Raw genomic sequence first — 23,917 nt, forward strand, 5'->3', positions numbered from 1 at the left:
GGGGCAAACACAAGGCAAAACCATTCCTTGCATGTAATTGCCTCTTTAAAAAATGTCTGATACTGACCGGCATCCCGCATCATCGGCGATCTCAAACTCCATTGCATCCCGCTGTACAAGTCTATTAAATCATAACTGTAATTTGAAGATGGTATCTATAAGTCAATAACTAATTACATTATGTGAAATTAGTAGTAGAAGCAGACAGTGTCGGACTGGGGCATGAAGGGCCCACCGGGGAATACAGTGGTAGGGGCCCATGTTTAGGGGTGTGGTCAGACTCCAGAGGGGGTGTGGCCAGCCGTTACATTGGATTGCCTAACCATTAGTGAGTGCATGGGCTGGGCCCCTTGACAAGTATATAAATACTGCTAGTACGTGCATGATATTGTACCAGATAAATATTGGCAATGCACTGTAGAGAATACATTATAGTCCTGTGTAGTATAAGGTAACATATGTATAATGTATAATTCATGTGCACAGTCTGGAACCTGATCATTAGAGGAGGGGCAGTGGGGCCCACCGGTGGTTTCCCCTGTACCCCTGTGGGCCAGTCCGACCCTGGAAGCAGATACCAATGCCTTGACCGATATTTACTCTATAAATGACTAACTAGATGGGCAGACTGAACTGCAAAGCATGGTGATTGCCATATAGTTCTAGACTGAGTAATCAGTAAAGCAGATGGAATAAAACATATTTTCAATATCACCATATTTGTGCAACAAACATAAGATAATATGATAACTGTGACTGTGATAGTGTGCATTCACCGTCACTTGTTTCTCACACTTGATCATGACTTGGCAATGCCGCCACCTGTCGTGATTACACACTTGTCTATTTCCACAAAAAAACGATAAGCCATGCTGTCTTTGTCACACGTTAACTGTAAAGTATTCAACTCAAAAAAAGACAAGTGTAAAATCCAAGTACGAACCATCAAACACTAATTAGCCTTAAACCCGAGAAGGCCCGTGATCTCACATTATCTAGGGACATTAGGTGCAATGGGGAAAGAGACTTGCCTGCCAATTCTCAGACGGCGAGCAGAAAACAACAGTTTAAAAATAACACATTAAAGCAAGTGACGGTTAATCGCAGTGATAACGTTTATTAGCACCTTTCAGATGACAAACTTGGATAAGCATGCCAATTAATAAAATAATGTGTTGCCTATAGCCTTACAAATAAAACCTTTAACAACGGTTACACATGTCAAACAAGACGTAGAAATGATTTGATGAGATCACCCTAGTGCAATGCTGCTGATCACACATGGGGGATGGAATTATTACACGCTGCCACCTTGATTATTTTTATTTTCTGAAAAAGAAAAAAGTGCTAATAGTGACATACTGTAAGGGGGTATGGGACTCAGGAAAGTTCAGAAAAAGGTAAAAAAAATTTGGTGTCGTTTTCTTCGTAAAATGACGGGGAACCCCAATTAGTGCACCGTGTCCCCCTTGCATAGCAAGCGAAAAGTTACCGTTCCAATTTGCGTGGATCGTATAGTATGAAAAAGTAAAAAAAACCGAAAAAAACAAACAAACCTCATGTCGACCTTTTCAATGTCACCCCTAATGGTTGTGTCGACTTATTGCCTGTGTTGACCTACTCAATGTCGACCAATAGGTGTCAACCTAATGTGTGTCGACCTAGAGTCCGGACACCCTGTAGAGCCAGTAAAACATTTGTACAGATGATAGCACAATTCAGATAGAAGGATGCTTGGATCATAGCACACACAAATGTACAATATAGGGACTTCCATTATTGATACCAGTGGTGGCTCCGGAGGTGGCAGGGGCACATCAAGAGAGGAGGAGGCCCAGGTGCAGTCTCCGTCTGGACCACCTCCTCTCTACCCAGCAGAGCAATAAACTCTGGGCACTAGCGCTGTCAAAGAGTCTAGTGCCGACGTGGGACTCCGGAGGGTAAGTGTTGAAATAATGGGTGCAGGGTGTGCTGTGTGAGGCCCCCTTGACCCTAAGGGCCTGTGTGCACCGCACACACTGCACCCATTATAGATACTCCAGCGAGAATTGGGGCTACAGCGCACTATAAAATTCAAATGGGGAACCACACCAACTGTCAGTGAGTCCCGGCCGGTGATGTTTGGCAGAGTTTGGGGTGGCAGTTGGTGTTACTACTTTGAATTTTGGTCTCCTTTGCTGCTCCACCTCTGCAGCCACCACTGATCGATACAGCATGTGTCCGGTATCTGAGAATACAAAAAAGGTTCTAGAAAGGAAAGACAGAAGAGAGCAGGTTCATGTGCAATGGTTTTTGCTGATTACTGCATTACATGCCCTTTAGATATTTACGTAGAATACTGACTGTTCAATTTCTCTCCCTATGACCATTTTCTAGTATTCAAAGTTACTTCTGACATAAAATACATAAAAGCAATAGCTATCCCAAACCATACTTGCCTCCTCTCCCGAAACAGCCAGGAGGCTTCAGAAAATTGGGTGGCTCTCTCGGGTCCCCAGAAGGTTGGCAAGTCTACAGCACCCGTATCCAGCCACTTGCACCCCTGCGACCGCCCACTTACAGAATACAGGTGGGTGGTCTGAGGGGACCAGATGACGCAATTCATGCTGAATTGCATCATAGTAGCCCCGCCCCCTGCTACATAATGCCTGTTTTCTCTGCACTGTATAATTGGGGCCGAAGCCATGATGGCATGATCATGCCCCCAGCACAGCCCACCTTTGCAGCCACCACACCCCCAATGAGTCACCTGGGCTGCCTCCTCCCAAGGGCAGGGGGCAGCAAAGTTTGCAAGTATGACCAAATCCTATAATGAATGTGCCAGGCTGGCTTTTGCAACATACAGTATCTGTGTGACATATTTCTGTGGTGTTAGTGTGTTTGGAAGGTGGTTCCCCGAAGCAAAGTCGTGTCAAGATTGAGGTGGAGGCACTAAAGCCACAAGGTGAGAAGCATCTTTATACACACCATTACCCAGAAGTCCCAGGACAAGGGATGTTACACAAGAAACAAATGCACAGATTTACATGTATGTCATTCCTATCCTATGGAGGTTTGGACAAATGTGTTCAGACACACACAAGAGAGAGCTATGACCCCATTATTTCATAGTAATAATATTTAAAACCCAAACTCACATTATTTGAGAACTGGATGAGTGAAGGGAAGGGGCTATTAACTTCCAAGTAAATTACAACCACGCAAATGGTTCTAAGAACTTAAAGTAATTTCTCTTAGATAATTGCAGTCTGAATATTAGATTACTTTTAAATAGATCCAATTAAAACAGAGAGCAACTGTTTATTGACAGTGTCTGAGCAATCCGGCTGAGATAGGCAATATGTTAACCAAAGATGGCCTTGCTTCCTGACAGTCAGATGCTGTGTAAGTGACTTCTGTGCAGACATGAGGAACATGTGTCCTTCCAAGTGCTACCTCATCTAAATCAGAGATTATTATTACCGCTCAATGCCATTATATATTTTCCTGAAAACTGCATGCCATAATTTAACCCATTATTTCATACAGGGGAACTTTTCTAAAAAAAATAAAAATAAAAAAATATATATATATATATATATATATATTGTTCTAATGATAAATCAGTTGCACCTTCAGTGTTTGTGAATAGTTCATTATAAATCCTTAGATGACAATTAAAGTATGCGTACCAGACATACATAGAACAGTTGCCTTATATAGAATGTCTTTGCATCAGGGTGTCCCTTACTCGTACTGACTCTCCGTTTCAATCCGTCCAGGTGTTGGTGTGGAGTTTGTACGTATATGCAAGACAATGTGTCAGTAAGCTGCTCTTAAAAGTGACATAGTGCTGCTTTGTGCAAAAATTGCAATAAAAGTGAATATGTGCAGAAAAGTGCTTAAGTGCTTTTTGAATAAATATGGATAAAATAATGGATAAAGTAATATAGATGCAAGTATGTTGCTGAGAGTGTGCTGGCCCCCTTTTATTAGGTAATGTGCTTAGGTACCATTTATTAAGGGTGCAACACCGTATCTCTAAGTGATTCAAAGGAGATCAAAAAATATTCACACAAAGCACTTACATATAAAACTGCACTAATTTGGATGGTGCTTTTGTCATTCCATCATCAGACTTATGTGCCTTAAAAGAATCAAAGCTCCCACATGGGAAGGAAAAGCCTCTGATAGTGTAGTATCATTTAAAAAAAATATTTAATAATACACAAAATGACAGGAAGTCCCAGAAATTAACTAAGGGGCGAAACGTGTTGGACACCTACCGGCACTCCGCTCCTATTTGAGGAATAACAGATAAGCTCATATGTTTTTTTAAATTGTACGAGTCCACCTATATGTTTTCTGTCATTTTGTGTATTATTAAAGACATTCACCTACTGACTTATATTGACCTAAATACTGCAGATCTTTTATACCACATCCCATGGTCAGAAGGGAAAACTGCACCTTCCACAGAGCTGGTGCAAATTTTGATGGTGCAACTGATGGTGGTGTATAAGGGTGCACCTGGCGCTAAAAGTGGGTGCCCGAAGTCCTTGCACATTCGGCCGCACGGCGGTACCCAAGTCTGTAGCTGCATTTGCAAAAAGTCACAGATGGGCAACCACCTATAGCCGTTACGGCCTGCACTGCTGCATGTGATCCTATGTGTGTGTGTACCATCCCTACATATCCATATTATGCATTGCAAGCCTCGCTATCCCTGTCCGTTCCTGTCTTGTGAACCTTTCTGTGACTTTGTATAATTGTTACATGTACCGTTTGAGATCATGTGAAAAAAAACCCAGATTAAATGTATTTAAAAAAACCATGGCACAAGCTTTTATTTCTGACATCAGAAGCTGATGAGCTAAGTAAGAAGGACAACAGCCGGCTAAGCAAGGGACAGATCTGTAGTCTACATACATACATCCAAAAATGATGTTATTGCTTTTACCTTGGGCTAGGAAAACATTCATTTTTGTATTATGAAAAAAAATGGCGATTAATTCGCTTGCACAAAGCAACCGCAGCTCGTGTCACACCTAATTAACTTTCCCCATTAGAATTTCCATTGCTAATGGGAAAACGACACAATTACCAAACCACAGAGCGGCGCCGTAGTGGGGCTTCACCAAAGAGTGTAATTTAGTGTGACACCGGCATCCCCTGCTATATCGTCACACATGCCATGTAATCGGATGCCTAGGGGGGGTCCTATTAATATGCTGTGTTTAGAGGAGCACTTCACAATTGTCTTCTTTTTCATTTGTGACAACACACGCTACTCTCACTCTGTCATACTTATTAATCCCTGGATGCCTTGATTACATTTATAGAGATGTCACAGATACTGGCTTGTCACCATCTGCCATACTCACTATACATCAGTGGTGATTGCTTCTCGCAGGTAGTATGTAGAGGCCTGGCTGAGCCACCTGAGCACCGCACATGTCTGTACACAGTCTATGACTGGTCACATCCAGGGATGAGTTTAGGATGATGCAGAATTGTGCTAGTGAAGATTTGTGACTTTGAAAATAAAAGGTGTATTAGGACAACCACCACCCCTACTGTGTAATATGGGACATAATAATAGCACCATGCCGTATACTGTATACCTTAATGAATTCAGCATTCAGGCTCACCTTAATGTACTGTAGTCTTGTCTCTAATATTCTTATAATTGACAGTAGGGTCTGCATCATTCATTGCATACCTATTTATACTGCAGTTTTACCTGTCCTCGGTTTAATTTACTTAAATGTGCTCTTTTCATACCCAAGATGGTAGCAAAACTTGTTTCCAACGTCTCATCATCATCTCCCACCTTGACTACTGCAAACCCTGATATCTGGCATTCCGCTCACCAGTCTATCACACCTCAACCCATCTTAAACACTGCAGCAAGACCTCTCTGTCTGTTGAACCTCTGCTGAACAACTCCACCGCATTACATACAAACGCTTCAGCAATAATACCCCACAAACATCTGAAAACTGAAACCATAATATTCCCCACACACACTCTTAAATCTAATGGCACCTTACAAATCTACAAGACTACTAATAACAATAGTTAGAACAATAATAATAGTGGGGAACCACTCACCCTTTTAGAGCCAGATTCATACCTCCCAACATTTTAGAACTGCAAAACTGGACTCATGCGCGTGGTCTCACGGCAGTGCCGCAATCATGAGTCACGCCCCCTTTTACCATCACTAAAGGGGGCATGACCAGCACTCTGTGAACTGCTGGCATGCCCCCTCTCCCTCTGTCTTTACTGTAAATGCACACCTCCCAAATCCCCCCTGATAAAGCTAATTATTTATCTTATAACATACACTATATATGGGTAAGAGACTCAGTACGCAATTGGCGTATGGGGTACCGTAAGGGTACGCACTTAGCGTTGCAGACGCTTAGCCGTGGTTGAGACGCACATGCGGCACGCTCGCTCACAGCTAACGCTTGATGTCGAGCACGCTATGGGCGGCCGACTACTGTAATGCTACGCTACTAACGTAGCGGACGCTCGTGACCACGAGGGGAACACGAGCGGCCCAGACGCTCACGGGATGACACTCAGTAAACCTTGTATGCAACACACTGAAAGATTGAGTTTATACTGTAAACCTTACTACTGAAATACTGTAGCGATATAACGCTGCTTAACCTTGTTAATACAAAAGCTGCTTGAGCGATTGAGATGCTCCGATTACCCTCAGCAATGTAATAAACACACAATACCTTGCTAAGGCTCCAAAACCTTTACTAACAATATTTAGCTATGTAAAAAGGGGAAAACAGTTAACAGTTCATACACTACAGACTAACATCAATATCTAAGCAGAATAACTACACATAAATATACAATAGCGTCACAATCGCAAACAATAACATACAATGAGAAAGAGTAAAAGAGAGAACGTGGCAAAATACAAACAGAGAACAAGTTGGTCACAGAGAAGAACTTACACACTGGGAATGATCGCTGCGCAGTCCTGGTACCAGCTCTCTAGTTAGTCAATGATGAAAACCGTTGTGGAGAGAGACTAGCTGGCCCAGACTGGCTGCCTTATATACACTGCGTACAGTACACTACAAAGGGACCTATAATCTCATTGTTCATTGGACACAGGAATGTCTCCCCGCATTACAACAAAAGGTCATAGGTTAGTTTGAACAGGTGGGCTGTGACTATATCGAACTGCTCAGGTGGGAGGGAATCTAAGGATTCCCGCCGCATGGATAATGAACCGCAAATATAGTAAATGTCCAGAAACTACTAATAGACATAACTATACGCAGGAGCGATTAATCTTTACCTAACCAGCACCGGATTGTTTCTAATAAAATGTTCTTTAGTTAGGTACCAAACTCCACTGCTCAAACCCTGTCTGACCCTTCGTATCATGCAAAGAGGAATTCCTCTGTCCAGCGACCAGTTACAATAAACAAACTTACAGTTATTATTAAGGGGAACATTACCTATAAAACATACTATTTGGATTTACTATATAACGATTGAGTCGCCCGCTAGACACACACAAACTCTACCGTAAATGCACATACCACGCGCTCGAGCGCATGGCCGAGGAGGCGCCGTCACGCAACTGCGAATATGCGCACGCACGGGAGAGAATGTGCATGTGCAGCGGGCAAGCGCATGGAGTGAATATATGGCAACGTGTAGCATGATATTTTTCCGACTTTGACACCCGCCCCCCCCCCCCCCACCGCGGAACACTTCAGCCCACAGGTTGGACAGCGGGACAGTCTCAAAAAAACGTGACTGTCCTGCGAAAATCGGGACAGTTAGGAGTTATGCAGATCTGCGGCTGCTTTTCCGTCTTGCTGCGGATGTTTGCAGACTGGTATATGCTAATGCAGGAATCCACCTTTGTATACTAAAAATCTGTGTGACTGAATGTGGAAGCCTATCCTACTGTACCCTCTGTTCTTAGGTCCACAACTATAATCATTGGTGTCAGCACTTGCAGCAGCCCCACGCTGGATGCAAAAGATGAAACAGATGTCCCATCTTCATCCGCACAATGCGATCGAGGAAGGGAGTCTCCCGACACGTCCACGATATTCCCATAACACGCCCGCAACATTGCCATGACACGCCAACAACACTCCCATGACACGCGCATGACACAGAAGAGTTCCATGTTATTGCCTAGATGCAACTCAGAAACACACATACAGCACTGTATAGTGGAAAGTGTGGTCGACAGACAGATCAGTACATACACAATAGTAATCCCCATCTGCATACAGATACCTGATCCGGCATAAGCACGGAAGCCATTATCCTTCTTTGGCACATGCGCATTATACTGGAATATGCGACACTGGTGCGCAATGCGGCTTGCGCGCAATTCAGAATCAGCCCCTTAGCTCACAGATACCCCAGGTGACACAACCAATACGTTTTATTTAATAACGTTATATCTGAACAATGTTTTGTCTGCGTCTATGTAGCAATACCTTCCAATGTATTCTGTAATTAATATTGCGCTGCAGAGCCTAGCTGCCTAACATCTGCACACTCAGTCATTTGCTGTGTGTCGCTTACAGGGTATTTCTGGGATTTACAGTCAGCAGAACAGGTTTGTACATTTACAGCTCATAGTTTTGCATGACAGATGCCTTTAAAACCGACGAGGTCTAAATCAATATTTTCCTTTTTGTTCAGAAAGAACCAACGCTATTTATTTTACCTCTTTGATTGACATCAATAAAAAATGATGGAGTCACACAAGAGGTGGCAGAAAATACCTAGACATTTAGCAAGCTGAGTAAGGCGGCTATAAATCCACTACATCACCGCAGGCTCCAATTTAATGTAAATTCCCTGAGCAGCCTATAATAAAAGCACATCCACTTACTGTTTATTTAAGCTATTGTGTTTGCAATTCACTTGTGCTTTGGGGTAGTCAATGGAAGGCAGAAGATGGCATTAATATACGCGGTTCTCTAAGCTCTATAACCTCTAAGACAAAACATATCAGACTTCTGTACCTTGCTCTGACATAGCTTCCTACATATTGTAACCTAAACCTTATATAAACATTAATAATCAGCACTATGGGGTCAGAATAACACTGTGTAACAAAATCAATGTGTATGCTATAAAATGTTGTCACATACAGTATACTGTATAAAAATATAGCGTATTCATATACACATTACTTTTATATATAAATATATATATATATATATATATATATGGATGTGGTATAGACTCAATTCTGCGCTGTTTGGGAGTTTCAACCTTATGACGTACTCTCTGTTAGCTGGAGTACAAAAATATAATACAAAACACACAAAATGTCTAAGGGAGCTGGATATGCTGATTTAAATGGAATTCTCTTCCAAATTCTGACCACAATTTAATAAAAACATTCAATTTATTCACATATTATCAATGAACAATGCACTGTAGTGAGTATAAAATGCTGCATATAACTTAAGCGGCAAACATATTTAAAATACAGACTTCAATTTTGTAGAAGACATGATACAAGCAATGTATTCCATCCAATGATGTCTCTTAAAGGATGTCTGATGTTCTCACAACTAAACAATACCCGACGCGTTTCGTCCCAAAGGACTTCATCAGGGGTTCATGTCAATAGATATTGGAAGAGTTATGGGGCAAATAACCGATTTATCGGTAGTGTTGTTCCCATAGGTAAAATCAATATATTAAAATCAAATACTAGTAACGCTGAGTGCACCAGTATTCACCGTTGGTCAAGCCCTCAAAAAAGTGCAATAAAGGGATTGTACCGCTGTATTCGCTATCGGCTACAACCACACTTATATTGATCAGGCTTTGAGAATTGCCAGGCTCTCCTGAACAGCATATACCTGTATATAAAACTGTATGTACCGTATATACTCGAGTATAAGTCGACCCGAATATAAGCCGAGGCACCTAATTTTACCACAAAAACCTGGGAAAACTTATTGACTCGAGTATAAGTCTAGGGTGGGAAATGCAGCAGCTACTGGTAAATTTCAAAAATAAAAATAGATACCAATAAAATTACATTAATTGAGGCATCAGTAGGTTAAATGTTTTTGAATATTTATTTCAAAGAAAAACAGTAAACTAGCTCTGTAAGTGGAAAAGAGGGTCACCAAAAACAATATGACTGTAAAGGCTACGTCATTGGTCACAGCCCTGGAGTAGAGCGGCCGCATCAACATTCATCTGACAAGGATGAGGAGTGCCCCAGGTACCAGCACACAGAAGCGGGCAGGTTCTTGCCCAGTTCGGCACGCACAACACAGAGGCTGCAGGCGCCCGCGGGAGAGACCGGAGAACAGACCCTCACTCGAGTATAAGCCGAGGGGGCTTTTCAGCAAAAAAAAATTTAATGCAAAAGTCAGCTTATACTCGAGTATACTGTATACGGTAAATAAAAAGTATCACTTGAAAAACAAAATAAATATATACATCTGTGTCCTCATACACTTAGGGTCTTCACGCCATCCTGTGCAGGACATTTGTCACAACTGAGGCACACCAACATACAGCGCACTTTCCCCTAAATATGTGTCTCATTCACACAGGGCTGTCTTTTTGCATGGGCTCAATGGGCACTTACCCAAGGGCCCCAGGCGTCTAAGGGCCCCAGGCTGATAGCTGAGGATACCTTCTTTTCAGGGGTACCAGAATTTTGAAAATCGACCCTGGGGAACCGGAGATATCCAACTTCAAAGCAGTGGTCCCCATCCAAGCCTGTTAATTGCTCCTCCCAGCCAGTTATCTTGGGTTCTGTCTAACTTAGAATTTTGTTGAGGGTATACAACAAAAGCTGGGACTCTCCTCTTTTGGTGGACACTGGCAGCTTGTCTGTAATATGACCAGAATCAGAGATATCTGCCTTCCAGCAGCTATTTTTGTTGGTGGATGGCTCTGGCTCCTGAGCTTTGTTCCCCAAGTCCCCACAACCTCCTGAAAGGTGGGAGACTCTAGTTTTTTTTATCATATTCAAAGCTAAGAAATCAATTCCCAGGAACTTGGAATATCTGCAGTCAAGCAAGCTGCCCTCCTACCAGAAAATGATGAATATTAAGCCCACTCCACTATCCACCCCTCTACTACATATTAAACACCCCCTACTACCCTGAAAGTCATGTACCAGGGCCCCTTCATTCAGCCCAATGCCCCCTTCTACAGTTTAGCGTTACCCTCCTGCCCCATCTGTGCAGTAAAGGAGTAATTAGCAGAAATTACTGCTCCATGTCCTACATGCTAAGCGTAAGATAAAACACTGCCTGCCAGCCGCGGGACATCAAAGCTGCCGCTGATAGGACCCCCCACCTCTACTCTTGGAGAATGGGTATGGGCCCCAGTGCATTGCTGTGCCCAGGGGTTACACTGCTGTTAAGACGGCCCTGCATTCACATTCAGGGCAAACGCAGGATTTCTGGAGAATGGGGTTCCAAATGTTTGATGTTAGAGCGATTGTCGCCAGCCCATGAAGGATGCATAATTACTATGTAACAAGCTATAGTCTGCCCCAAACAAATTGCAGTTTATGTAATACAGTATCCCAGACCTACGCAGGCCCAAAGATCACGGTAAGCCAGTTACCAGATTCACTTTCTGGTGTTATGATTGAGCACTCATATCCACAGATACACACACACGGCAGACTTGGTGGGAAAATCTGCTGCCAATGGGCATGTGCAGTAGTTCCACACTGCTCTTATACTGCATGTAGTGACAATAGTTTGAGACTTTTGATGCACAGGAACTTACATAACACCTACTGTATGTATGTCAATGCCACAAATGCAGCATAATGAAACCTGGTGGGAGGAACAGCTCCAGTAACTCATACCGGAATTTTTTTTACATCGATTTGCAATCTAGTCGGAACTCAGATCTATCAATCAATCTCTCTCTCTCTCTCTCTCTCTCTCTCTCTATATATATATATATATATATACATACACACAGTGGTCGAAGTGGAAATTTTGAAGTGAGGGTATAGAAAAGTGAAGGTTCGTGCTCTGGAAAAGGGGGTGTTGCCACTCAAAAGGGGGGGGGGTGTCCTTCAGTGTCGTTTACCACCCCTTATACACATTTTGCACCACAATAGTAGGACTCCTTATACTATCTAGTACTGGTGCCCCTTTCACATTATAGCACATGGTATGAGCCAGAATTCACATTATAGCACACGGTATGAGCAGAAATTCACATTATAGCACACGGTATGAGCCGAAATTCACATTATAGCACACGAATGAGCCAAAATTCACATTATAGCACACGGTATGAGCAGAAATTCACATTATAGCACACGGTATGAGCCGAAATTCACATTATAGCACACGGTATGAGCCGGAATTCACATTATAGCACACGGTATGAGCCGAAATTCACATTATAGCACACGGTATGAGCCGAAATTCACATTATAGTACACGGTATGAGGCGAAATTCACATTATGCCTCATGGAATGAGACAAAATTCAGGGAGAGTGACAGCAGAAACATAGGGACAGGGAGAGTGACAGAGGGACAGGTAAAGTGACAGCAGGGACATAGGAACTGGAGTGTGACAGAGAGAGGGACAAAAGGGCATACAGTAGGGACTAGGGAGAGAGAAAGGCAGCAGGGTAAGATTACCTATTTAGCGCCTGTGGTGTATGAGGAGGCTGTGGTCTGCGGTGCATGAGGAGGCTGTGGTAGGCGCGTGGCGGAGGAGGCTGTGGGCTTCGGAGATGGTGCAGAGGTGCAGAGAAGGACTGAGGGCGACAGAGGAGGCTGAGGGCGGCGGAGGTGCAATGGAGGAGGCAGCTGCGGGCGGTGGCCTTTGGTGCGGAACTGTCTCCTATGATGACCATGGCGCTACTATTTCAAATCTGCCACTGACCGGCAGCCAATTAGGAGCGGCCATGTGAACATGTGGTAGAGAATATAAGCCCTAAGCTCTACTGGGGCAGGGACTGATGTGGTCAAACATTCTCTATAAAGCTCTGTGGAATACTGTATGTATGGGCTATATAAATGCCTGATAATAAATAATTACTGGAGAAAAAGTGCATGACGGACAGGAGCATCACTGAGGTCAGTGACACCCAATGTGCCAACAAGTCCCCTAGTGTGCTCCGAAGACGTGCACCGTCAAAAAGGGGCATGGCCTCATGAAAAGGGGGGGGGGGTCCTTTCATCCCTCAGGGGGGGCATGCCCAGAATTCGCTAGTATACTGGGCTGCCCCTGGACGCTCATCTGGCTGCACTGCACGTGCTGTACACAATGTTGCAGTGCAGCACCCAGCTCCTGTCCCTGTGGAGGAGGCAGCATTTTGGTGTCGCCCAGGGCAGCCATCATGGGTGGGGACTGGAGTCCCGGGCCCTTATAGAAAGGGAAGCCCAACCCTGGCTCCTACAGCCAATACATGGAAAGCTGCACAGGCAGTGCAACAACAGCGCGCTGATGCACAGGGAGGACTAAAAACAGGCCTTCCCTGCATTCAGCTCTGTGAATCGTTTCTGCAGGTCCGCATTGCTCCACCTATATGTAACATCATGATGTTTGACATCACATAGGGGTGGAGCGGCGTGCAGAATCTTTCTTGTTTGTGGGGGCACTGTCTATTTTGTCAGTCCCGGGCCCCACAATTTCTGATGACAGCCCTGGACTGTCACCCCTTGAAGGGTGACCTACCCTGATGAGGGACACATCTGTGTTTTATATATACATTACACACACACCTATAAAACGCTAATTATTAGTACGTAATAGATCCGCTTGTTTAAACAGCTGACATCATTATCAGCACCAGCACTATACCTGGTACAAGAAATATATGTAAACATAACTCCCTATACACCGAAACACACACACACTCAACACTTCCTGTATAATAAGTGGATGGCAATGATGCAACTTCCGCCATCCATATGGCACACATCTACAGATATACTTCCTAAAATAACTCTAATATAAAAGAAAGCAAAGGTAAAAGAAAAAAAGAAACATCTGTAAATGAATAATCAAATCAAGACAGCTGTATAGTAGATAACACAACTTCCAAATATGCTTATTGCAATATTTACTAACTGTTGTATTTAAAATAGGATAGCAGTACTCTAAGTTGTGATAAGATGCTATTTAATAATTGTCTTTTTCCAGAAACTGAACATAATGGACTAATTTTCCTCACTAACAAGTAACAAATAAAATAAATAGGTCAGGGCAAGTCTTGCTGCCGCTTATAGCTGATCAGTCTGGTGGAGCCATTAATTGCTAATTTGGCAAATTGAAACCACATTGTCCCAAAGTCTCCATAGGTGTGACCATGTACTGGCCAGAACGATAAAAAGGCAATCGGATGTAAAACTGGGCCCGAGCTCCTACCCAAAGGCATTTTTTTGTTTGTTTTATTAGACTCCAGTCATGTGGAGAGAGAATAAATATATGGAAGTCTGCTTCAAGCTGCTCTTGTTTCATTTCACCATGTAAACTATTTCTAAATTTGCTTTTAAAAGCAAATCCTTAAAGAGCATTTTCCCCCCCAAACGCTCTAGAAGTTAAAAGCATGCTCAACTGCAGACACTGCACATCAGCACAGTAAAAGCATAACATTTCAGTATGTAAAGAGCGTTGTCAATCAGAATAGTCTCCGACCACATTGAAAAGCAAAAAAAAATAAAACCTGTCTGGAACACAACATGCCAGATTAGACAAACAGCACATTTTATAGACAGATCAACTTTCCTCCAACATTCTATACAGTATTCTGGCAACCCTAGATATCTGTAACCAATCCATCTCTACCCAAACAACAATAATATTCCTTCAATGAGCTCAGGTGAGACTTTTATACCTCCCAACCAAGGGTGGCTCCAGAGGTGGGGCTGCAGGTAGGGTTACCACCTCATCCCTTTAATTCTGGACACATATTAATTACACAGGTTCTGTGGCTGGCTAACTTCAGGACTCCATTTCACTTAGTTTTAATCAGCCACAGAACCTGTGTAATTAATATGTGTCCAGAATTAAAGGGATGAGGTGGTAATGCTAGCTGCAGGTCAGTTCAAAATTCAAATAGTGGAGCCACACCAACTGCCAGTGAGTCAGTTTGAAATGGCAGTTGGTGTGGCTCTCCTATTGTGAACTGACCTGCAGCTCCTCCTCTGGAACCACCACTGCTCCCAGCTATGATTGAGATTTTTCCTGGTTGGGAAAGTTGGGAGGTACAGCATACTTGCCTACCCTCCCGGAAACTGCGGGAGGTTCAGCACAGGTTACTATTCCCAATCGTAGTCCACATGGATGGTAAAGTATGAAAAAGTTAAGAAAAATAATTGTACAAAAGTCATTTCAACCCTTTCATGTGTTGACCTGTCCAGTCTTGACCTTTTTACTGTGTCAACCTTTTTCCCATGTTGACCATGACGACCTACCATCTGGGTACCCATGCTACCACACTTAGGCTTACCATACTATCCCTTTAAACCTGGACGCTTATAGATTACACATGATCAGCTGATTAAAACCAGGTGAAATGCAGGCATCAAGTCAGCCAGCCACAGAACCTGTGTAATTCATTTCTGCCTGGTTTAAAGGGATAGTATGGTAAGCCTAGTTATAACATGATCTCATAATGTTAGAAGAGGCATGCTTTGTGGCAGGGCTATTTACCATATGCTCCGCATCATCTGAGGTTCCATCCTAATAATCTAACTGACCTTCAGTTTAGTGGTAAAACCATGCATCAGCCGTAAGTGTACGCAGGTCGTCCAGCAGAGTTCTATTATTCAGCCGTCACCATAACATGGTGTATGAATTGTAAAAACATGTTCACGTTTGAATTAACATTTTTATAGCTTGTGTATTTCACTTTTCATTTGAAGACAAAGATATTTGTTTGAAAAGCACTTCTATATTTTGCATATATTGAAACAGAAATAAGTAATCCTGTATACAGAGACAGAGCAGAATATGTAAGCAGGTTGGATGGAATCAGGTAGTCATTTTAATAGCCTTTTTAATTGGCACTATGGTGATTAATTGGGGGCGTCAGGAAGCTCTAGGTATTCTCATTATTGCTCCGCAGGATGTCCAGATGAACTTTGTTGTTGACCAGCCAAAATAAGGCTGGATAAATTACAGCAAATTGTGTAGGAGTCTGGCAGAAGAGCATTTTAAAACTATTTCTGGGGGAAGAAGGAACCTACTACTCAGAGAAATGTGCTCACAGTCCAAGTTTACCAGAACGAGAAGAAAATATTAATGGAAATATTTAATGTGTACAGAGGAAGCTAGTAGCGCCACAGAAGTAGTATCAAAGTTGTAAACAACAGTATTAGGAAAAAAGTGTTCTGAGTTGATTATCAAGAGATATATATATATATGTTTACCTGGAGGACACTCCCTATAGGCTATTAGGGCGTCAGCTTATGGACCTCAAAAAGCATATAGGCACTGGTACATATGCCTAGAGAGTTAGAAATTGGTACGGGAGGATGAGGTACTTACAAGCGACCAAAGGTGTCGAAATAATAATGTAAAAGCCAGGTGTTCAATAAATATATAAAAAATTTAATTTCAGAATACAATGCACTAAAAAAGGGGGGGGGGGTGTTTCATAAAAGGTACATAATTATTTTAAAAAATGTAAACAATTTTTTAAAAAATGCAACCTAATCAATAAAATCTGGTATAAAAGCAGCAAAGTTGAGGCTAAAAAGTTATAACACATATACCAAAAATCAATGAAAGGTCCATACAAGCAAGAGCAATAAGTACAAAATCAGCAGGATGAGCGAAAAAAAAAAAAAAAAAAAAGAGTAAAAAATAGGTAAAAAATGAGAGAGAGGTAGCTTAACTTCAATAGTGGAGGTATGTTCAGAGTGGTACCCAACGCGTTTCGTCCCTCATGGACTTCATCAAGGGGTAGTGAGAGGCTAGAGACAGAGCATATTTATACCTCCTGGCTATGGGAGGTGTTAACACCATCACTTCCTGTTTGTTAATTAGTGGGTTGCTGTGGAGGTATCAAAGTACGTATATAAACACCTAGACATATAGTGAATAGAGTAAGGGGGCCAATTAATATATTCAATTGCAAAAACGATATTACATGGAGTCGTAGGAACGTATATAACATAAAGGACAAAAAAGTCCGTCAACTTCCGGTCCGGGCTGGGTGGAACGTCATCTCCGCCCGACTTCCGCCCCTCTTCCGGTTGCCTTGTGTCCGTTGTGCGCATGCGCCGGCTAGGCACCGTGCGATGCGGATCTCTTATGTGCTTTCACTGCTGTAGGCGGCGGCCATCTTTTTGGTTATTCAAACTTGGTTGTAGTACTGCTGCGAGTAAGAACTTCAGTATATTGTCCCTTTGATGGGCGGCGGCCATTTTTTTGGTTGTCAGAGGACGGAATGAAGAACTACTGCCAGTGAAGTTAATAGGCTGCGGTTTACATAGTTCAATGTTCGTGAATTCGGTTTAGATATGAGTACACCATTGAGGTGGTTTTGCATAGGTGATACATCTCCCCGGGGGGTACATAGAAACGAAAAAGATAAAAATGCATGTAAATAAATAAATAAGGCATATAAATGGATAGCAGGCATGAATAAAGATGGCATTAAAAAGGATGATACTCAGAATAGGTGGGCTATGAATGGGAATGTTAATAACTAGAAAATATAAATACATACAAGCAATACATATATAAATGTATAATGTAGTTTAAAATTAAAATAAAAAAAATAAAAATTAAAAAAATAGGAACGATGGGGGAACGAGTAGAAATTACGCAGAAGGCGGAAAAAATGCGGATGATGAGTGGGTCGACAACATGAAGGAAACGCCCATGGTGATGTGAGCAGAGGATCATCCATAAGCTTAAGAGATATCCCAAAGACGAAAATTCCCTCAGCGCCTCCGGATTTACAACACCCGGTCTCCCAAGGGGGTCTCCCATCCTTGTACTGACCGGGCCCAACCTTGCTTAGCTTCCAAGATCGGACGGTGTTGGGCGTCCCCAAGGAGGTATGGTTGTAATATATAGGGCTGGGTAGGAGACGGGGTCTCATATAAGCAATGGATACCATGATGAACTCACTGTTGACAAGGAGAGTAGGTGGAAAGGGAGTTTATACGTTAATAGTGCAAGCGAGTAAATTTTACGTATTTGTGCCAAGTTGGCTCAATGGCACAGATGCATCGTGCTTGGGATGCTACCTGGAAATAACCAGGTGTTCCGCTAAACCAGTTTTGTAAAATAAGCCCAAATAATAGTGAGCAGTGCAATATATGTCGAAAAGGAGGGGGTTTCTTTAGGAGGAGGCAGGAGTGAGAAACATAGGAAACGGAAGGTTTATATCACAGGAAAGGGGCTATTTCGTACCCTTCGTTGAAACCGTCCGGATGGAGCGTGTTCAGTTCGTATATCCAGAACATCTCTCTTCTGGAGAGGAGATTCGAAAGGTCTCCGCCTCTATCTCCCAGTGCAACCAGTTCAATTCCTTTGTACGTTAATGCCTCAGGATCCGAGTTGTGGCAAAGATTGAAATGTTTGGATACTGCATGGGTGAGGACTTTGTTCTTGATATTCCTGACATGTTCCTGGATACGTATTTTAAGGGGTCTCTTAGTTTTCCCAATGTACTTTAGTTTGCAGGAACATTCCAGAAGGTAGATCACCGATAGGGTGTTACAGTTGATGAATTGTTTGATCTGATAGTCCTTGTTGGTTTTGTCATTGTGGAATGATTTCCTATTTGGATGGAGGTATCTGCAAATGTTACACCTACCACATTTAAAACTTCCCACACATTTAGGCATCATGCTTACGGCTTCTGGGTGCCTCAGCATACTTGGGGCTATGAGATCTTTCAAACTCCTGGATTTTCGAAAGACCATTTTAGGCTCTTTAGTGAGGTAGTCTTTAAGAATAGGGTCCATGAGCAAAATGTTCCAGTGCTTTTTAAGGACATTCTTAATTAGTTTCTCATGTCTACTGTACGTCGTAATAAACTTGACTGTGTCCTCCTTGATGTCCTTAGGTTTATACTTCAGAAGTTCCCTTCTTTCTAAACCTTTAGTCTTGGTTGTGGCTTCTTCTAGGAGTCGGGACGGGTACCCCTTTTCCTTGAATCTTCCTTTGTACACTTCAAGTTGTTGATCTCTGTCCTCTTCCTTCTTGCAATTCCTCGCTATTCTATTGAATTGGGAGAAGGGGGTATTATCCTTCCATTGTTGGCGGTGATTGCTTCTATAGTGGACGTAGCTATTCATGTCCACCTTCTTAATATAATTGCTTGTGATGATTTCCTCTCCTGAATGTGTTAGAACAAGATCTAGGAACTCGATCCGTTCTGTGTCTTCATTGGCCGTGAATTTGAGGTTCATGCTATTGTCCGAAATGTAGGTTAAAAATTATTTAAAACTCAACTGGTCTCCCTCCCAAATTAATAGAATATCATCTATATAGCGTTTGTAAAAGATGATATTCTGTTGGTATGGGTGATTAGTGTAAATGTAGTCATTCTCCCATTTTCCCATGAACAGATTAGCAAAGCTAGGTGCGAAGATAGTACCCATAGCTGTTCCACAAGTTTGAATTAACATTTTTATAGCTTGCGTATTTCACTTTTCATTTGAAGACAAAGATATTTGTTTGAAAAGCACTTCTATATTTTGCATATATTGAAACAGAAATAAGTAATCCTGTATACAGAGACAGAGCAGAATATGTAAGCAGGTTGGATGGAATCAGGTAGTCATTTTAATAGCCTTTTTAATTGGCACTATGGTGATTAATTGGGGGCGTCAGGAAGCTCTAGGTATTCTCATTATTGCTCCGCAGGATGTCCAGATGAACTTTGTTGTTGACCAGCCAAAATAAGGCTGGATAAATTACAGCAAATTGTGTAGGAGTCTGGCAGAAGAGCATTTTAAAACTATTTCTGGGGGAAGAAGGAACCTACTACTCAGAGAAATGTGCTCACAGTCCAAGTTTACCAGAACGAGAAGAAAATATTAATGGAAATATTTAATGCTCAAATATACTATACAGCAACTGCTACGTTGCACAGCATTTTTAAGATGTGTTTGAGCCCAAGCAGGGCCCTCTCTACCCTTTGTCTCATACCTGCATCTACAGTATTTTAGCCAACATTGCCTTGTTTTGTTGAATGTGCAATTGTATTGACATGGGGGGTAATTCCAAGTTGATCGCAGCAGGATTTTTGTTAGCAATTGGGCAAAACCATGTGCACTGCAGGGGAGGCAGATATAACATGTGCAGAGAGAGTTAGATTTGGGTGGGGTCTGTTCAATCTGCAATCTAATTTGCAGTGTAAAAATAAAGCAGCCAGTATTTACCCTGCACAGAAATAAAATAACCCACCCAAATCTAACTCTCTCTGCACATGTTATATCTGCCTACCCTGCAGTGCACATGGGCCCTCATTCCGAGTCGTTCGCTCGGTATTTTTCATCGCATCGCAGTGAAATTCCGCTTAGTACGCATGCGCAATATTCGCACTGCGACTGCGCCAAGTAATTTTACAATGGAGATAGTATTTTTACTCACGGCTTTTTCATCGCTCCGGCGATCGTAATGTGATTGACAGGAAATGGGTGTTACTGGGCGGAAACAGGCCGTTTTATGGGCGTGCGGGAAAAAACGCTACCGTTTCCGGAAAAAACGCAGGAGTGGCCGGAGAAACGGGGGAGTGTCTGGGCGAACGCTGGGTGTGTTTGTGACGTCAAAACAGGAACGACAAGCACTGAACTGATCGCAGATGCCGAGTAAGTCTGAAGCTACTCTGAAACTGCTAAGTAGTTTGGAATCGCAATATTGCGAATACATCGGTCGCAATTTTAAGAAGCTAAGATACACTCCCAGTAGGCGTAGGCTTAGCGTGAGCAACTCTGCTAAATTCGCCTTGCGAGCGATCAACTCGGAATGAGGGCCATGGTTTTGCCCAATTGCTATCAAAAATCCTGCTGCGATCAACTTGGAATTACCCCCATGATTTGTTACTCACTCTGGTGGTCATTCCGAGTTGATCGCAGCCAGCAACTTCTTGCTGCTGCTGCAATCTACTAGTACACGCCTATGGGGGAGTATATTTTAGCTTAGCAGGGCTGCGATCGCTTGTGCAGCCCTGCTAAGCTAAAACAATTTCAAGCAAAACATGACTAGCCCTGGACATACTTACCCTGTGCGACGATCTCTGCGATGCTGGAGCCGGCTTTGAGGTCAGACATCCGCCCTCCATTCTCCTGGACACACCTGCGTTTTCCTTACCACTCCCCGAAGACAGCAGCCAACGGTCCGGATTCACCCAGGAATGTCTTCTGTCAATCTTCTTGCAGTCGGCTCTGCGACCGCTTTCTTCATAGGACGCAACGTAACCTGGCGACCCCTGTCACCGGGCAACGCCACACATGCGCAGTGCGCCCGCCGTGCATGCGCATTCCAGACCCGTTCGCACCGCAGCGACAAACCACTGCGTGCGAACGGGTCGGAATGACCCCCTCTGTTCAGCACTGTGGAATCACAAATAAATAATGATGATGATGATGATGATGAGGATGATGGCAATGATGAAGCTTTGCATATAACAGGGACATTGTCACAATGTGAAGTGGAGTAGTGATGTCAAACCTGGTCCAGGTAATGAATAAAATGTGTTCAAAACAATTTCGAATTATAATAATATAATAAAAATTAGGATTAGCAAGACTATATAACATTTAATAATATATATATAATTACTATATGCTAATCACCGTTCATTTATTCACATATGATAACTAAGCAGGCAAATACAGGTACACCACCGATTTTCCGGCATCCTCGGTTCCAGTGCCGTGCCGGATTATCGATTTTGCCGGATTAACGGTGGAAACTAATTTTGCACCTTCAGAACATTTCTAAAACAATAAATAGTAAAATATATGCTACAGTATAATATTAATTGGACGCCATAACAGCCCCACTGATGCTTGCTGTGTCACCTGCAGTGTCCGTGGAAGCTGTACCCACTGACATTTGCGCGTATTGCGTGTTACGCCCATGCGCAGAAAATGTTCCGGCTTAAAGGATGTCCCTAATCCCCTTTAATCCGGACAAATCAAAATTGTCCGGATTAAAAGAGGTTCCGGATCATCGGTTGCCGGATAATCGGTGGTGTACCTGTAGTGCAAACATTAGATATTTATGATCATAATGGCTAAGCATCTATGCAAATTATATGTGAAGCTTAGCCACTGTGAATGTAAATTATCTGGGGGGCTGAGGAAATTGTGCTACGGATCCCCCATATGTCTAGTTACACCCCTGAGTGGATGCCATCTCCTCACGTACTCTGTCATCTGGAGCAAAATATTACTGTGGATTTATTCTGCATACAATCTGCACTCAACTGGTAACCAGCAGAACTGTTCTCTCTCCTCCAGTGAAGAAAGGTATAATTAAGTTATGTGCAATGTGTTTTTTCTTTAATGATTTGACAAGTCTAGCTCATCCGCCCCACATCTGTACTTTCCCTATTCACTGAGCTGTGGGTTAGTGTTGGGAAACTTCCATTGTGTCAGTGTCCAATGGGCAAGAGAGGCTTGACCAATTTCTGCCAATCAAGATTTGGAACCAGAAGAAGGACCCCCAGGAGGTTTGACCAGTGGCTTTCAGGCTTACAGTATTTGATTCATTTTGCATTAAACTGAGAAACTTACAGTATATTACCTTTATAGCAGTGGGAATGACTGAGCAGAATATTTCTGTTACTTTACACAATGGGGCAGATGTATTAACCTGGAGAAGGCATAAAGAAGTGATAAACCAGTGATATGTGCAAGGTGATAAATGCACCAGCCAATCAGCTCCTAACTGGTAATTTACATATTGGAGCTGATTGGCTGGTGTGTTTATCACCTTGCACATATCACTGGTTTATCACTTCCTTATGCCTTCTCCAGGTTAATACATCTGCCCCAATGTTTGTATGCCCCTTACACATACTGTAACACAGTCATCCCTGCTGGTACTTACTGTATGTAGGTTTGGGGAAGGCATTAGATGCACTTACTGTTACCTTTAGATGATCCCATCACCAATCACCTGTTAGTAAATATAGCTGTCAGGAACGTGGTGGAAACTTCAGTGCAGAGATTGCTGGCAAAGCAGATTGTAATTCTGAGTCCATGTCTTTAAACTAAAGATGATTAGGTTCAGCCCTGAGATATTAAAGATGTAAAAGGGCAGCTGTCATACTTATCATTACAGCTCAATCAGATAAGTACCAATGCCATTTGTGCTGCAGGAAATTATCAGATTATACTGTACAATACTTTTATGGCATGCATAATTAATGCAGCAGAACCTTATTGTGTAGGTTGATGGAGCATGCATACTAAAGAAGGTGAACACAGCACAATACTCAGAGTCCTGCAATGAGGTTACATCAGAATGCTAAAACCCTGATTATCCGGGGTACCTACGGGGGTGATATTCAGAGCAGACTCAGTTCCAAGCTTTCTCCACCATAAAGCACAGTATGTATAGTGGCCAGATGCATCATTTTTTATATATATGGAACATAAGCATAATTCTTTAATTCACTGCAGAATTGCAATGCTGATAATCTTTGTATTTATACTAAAAAAAAATAGGTCATACAAATATAATAGTAACAAATTAATGTTGAAAGTTCTAATTAAATCAGGTTCTCTTGAGGATTGTGTACTTTAGAGGAATTTATTTTCTTCATCACAAATGTACCCATGACATTCAGTATACTGTATAAAAGGAATGCTCGTCAGATGTGATCTCAGGTCAGGGCCTCTTTAGTGTTCTCAGGTAACAGATGGATTAGAGCAGGAATGACCAAACTGCGGCCCTCTAGCTGTTGAGAAACTACACATCCCAGCA

General features: G+C 42.5%; 1 protein-coding gene and 1 pseudogene across 2 annotated transcripts in view; both read right to left on the reverse strand.

Annotated features, from left to right (window-relative positions):
• Positions 1-23,917, reverse strand: part of MACROD2 (mono-ADP ribosylhydrolase 2) — a 3,123,444-nt gene that overhangs the window by 1,440,179 nt on the left and 1,659,348 nt on the right. The window lies entirely within an intron of this gene.
• LOC134911959 (5S ribosomal RNA) lies at positions 17,920-18,038 on the reverse strand (annotated as a pseudogene).

Source organism: Pseudophryne corroboree, chromosome 4 (assembly GCF_028390025.1).
Source record: "Pseudophryne corroboree isolate aPseCor3 chromosome 4, aPseCor3.hap2, whole genome shotgun sequence".
NCBI classification, from domain to species: Eukaryota; Metazoa; Chordata; class Amphibia; order Anura; family Myobatrachidae; genus Pseudophryne; species Pseudophryne corroboree.